Below are 2,889 nucleotides of genomic sequence, written 5' to 3' on the forward strand. Positions count from 1 at the left end.
AAGTGAATTAAATAAGAAGAGTAGATATATGAGAGTGGATAAGATGAAATTGTAAACCCCAACAACACCATTCATCCATAGTTCTCAAAACCAATTGAATCAATTGCATTGCATGTTTTTTTTTTTCTTTGCATACAACCACCAATATTATTCTTTTCTCAAGTCTTACAAGATCAGGTTACATGAAAGTTAAGGCTTAAGAGTTCTTTGGGAAAACGATACTCGGATTTACCCGTTTATATTACTTGATAACGATCTGGTACACTTGNCAGGGACTTAACAAGTTTTTGGCACCGTTGCCGGGAACTTGTGGTTTAAATTATTTAGTAGTGTAACTTGATTAAGTTTGACTTGATTGTATATATCTTTTTATCTTTTTATTTTGTTTTATTTTATTTTATTTTATTTTTTAAAATATATAAAAAAGTGCTACTAGGATTTGTTTCTTGTGCATGCAACAGGAGACGAGACATACTAGGAGCAAGAAAAATACACAACCTCTTCTTGAAGGCTTAAGCGAAGCAAGAGGGAGAAGGAGAGTCAGACGCCCATNTAGGGATTTGTTTCCTTCACCTGACAGATTACTATCACCTTCACCAGATAGAAGAATAGAGGAAATGGCTGAGAGAACTCCTCCAAGACGCACTCTTGCAGACCAATTAGATATGGTTGACCCTTTCCATTTTAGCAGCATAGTCATGCCTGCAGATCAAACGACCAACATGGTGATGAATCCAACACTTATACACCTGGTGCAGAGTAAACAATTTCATGGCCTGTCAAATGAGAATCCATATGATCATTTGACAGCATTCAGTGATATATGCAACACAGTAAAGATGGTCGGTGTATCAGATGAAAGAGTAAGGCTTAGCTTGTTCCCTTTCTCATTGGAAGGTAATGCTAAGACGTGGCTCAATTCCTTTCCTGAAGGAACATTTACAACTTGGGAAGCTGTGGCTAGAACATTTGTCAACAAATATTTTCCACAATCTAAAGTTACTCAAGGAAAGCTGGAGATCTCATCATTTAAACAAGACATGGAAGAATCTCTAAGTCAAGCATGTGAGCGATTCAAAGGACTACTCAGGAAAACACCAGTTCACGGATTTGACAAGACAACCATTGTTTTTGCTTACCTTGGTGGACTGAATATGCAGTCTAAGATGATGTTGGATGCCTCAGCTAGAGGTGATATTAAATAGAAGACTGAGGATGAAGCCTATGATTTGAGAGAAAGAATGACAGCTAATGGTCAAGAAGAATATAGTGAAAGGGCACACCAACACAACAGAGAGGAGTCTTGCACTTACCTGCAAATGATGCAATGCTAGCTCAAAATCATCTTTTGACCCAAAAGCTATATACATTGACAAAGATCCTTTCACAACTTCCAAAGGAGCTTCGGAATGTTTCTCAAGCACAACAATTATGTGAACTTTGTGGTGGAGACCATATTAATGGTCAATGTGCTATACCTGAGGAGATGCAGCAAAAAGCTAACTATATGGGGAACCAATATCAGTACAGACAAGGGAATTTCAATCAAGGCAATCCTAGCCAAGGTTGGAAGAATCATCCAAGTATTGGTCAACAACAAAATAACCCATCAGGGCAACAAGGAAGCTTCAGGCAACAACAACCTTTAACTATGTGACAGCAGGTTGCACATTTGACAGATGTTGTCCAAAATATGGGTAGAAGATTTGATGAATTCATGAAAGTCTATGATTCAAATCGCACTAGTGATCAAGCTACTGTTAGGTCACTAGAAACACAACTTGGCCAACTAACAAAGAGAATTGAAGTCACAGAGAAGAATCAAGCTAGGATTAATACTGATGTTAATCCTAAGGAAGAATGTCGTGTTGTTGTAATAAGGGAAAAAAGAAAAGCAGAGGAAGAAGTGATTGAGATTAGCAGTGATGAAGAAGAGGTAAGTGAGAATGATGAGCTTGGTGAAGAAGAGGAAGAAGAAGAGGGATTGGAAGAAAGTCATCCTCAAATTCCTGTTTATACAAAGAAAAGTAATTACATTGAAGAAGTGATAGATCTTGACGTAGAAGAGGAAGAACATGAAGTATTTGTGAAGCCAAGAAAAGAACATCATCCACCTAAGATGAAAGATCCAAGATTGTTAACTCTTCCTTGCATAATAAATGATGTGGATATAGGAAGAGCAATGATTGATTCTGGGTCTAGTATAAAGTTAATGCCTTTAAGTTAGTTAAAGAGAATTAAAGGGTTAGTATTAAAACCAACAAACACCACCATAACAGTTGCAGATGGTTCTGTTAAGAAAATAACTGGTAAGGTGGAAGATGCAATTGTCCGTATTGAGGAGCTGGAATTCTTGATTGATTTTGTAGTCGTGGACATGGAGAATGAAGGAAGAATTCCATTAAATTTAGGAAGACCTTTTATGAGGACTTCTAGAATGGCGATGCGTATCCATGATGGAATAGTAACTCTTAAAGATCAAGAATTTGTGTTAATGTATAATTGCTCCAAAGGAAGGAAAGTGAAAATAAAGTAAAGGGACAAGCATAAGAAGGCAAGAAGAGAAGCTGCACTAAAGGACAACACAACAGGTACCAATTCTATTAGTTGTAATGTTTTGCAGGTACCTAAAGAAGAGGAGGTTGACAAAGGGGGCACTATCCATACTGAATACACACCACTTCCAACAGGAGCACAAGTGAGATTCAAGGACAAGAAGTGGCTTGTTATTAAGAATAGAGAAGATGGCAAGATTGACATCAGGAAACCATTCACAAGAGCTATAAAAAGAGTGGATAGAAAGCAGCTAATGAGTTGGGTTGATGAAGATCCAACCGGGATGGAGTGAATTGATTTTATCTAAATCCCACTTTGTATAAACATTTGTAG

This window comes from Vigna radiata, unplaced genomic scaffold, assembly GCF_000741045.1.
Source record: "Vigna radiata var. radiata cultivar VC1973A unplaced genomic scaffold, Vradiata_ver6 scaffold_131, whole genome shotgun sequence".
NCBI classification, from domain to species: domain Eukaryota; kingdom Viridiplantae; phylum Streptophyta; class Magnoliopsida; order Fabales; family Fabaceae; genus Vigna; species Vigna radiata.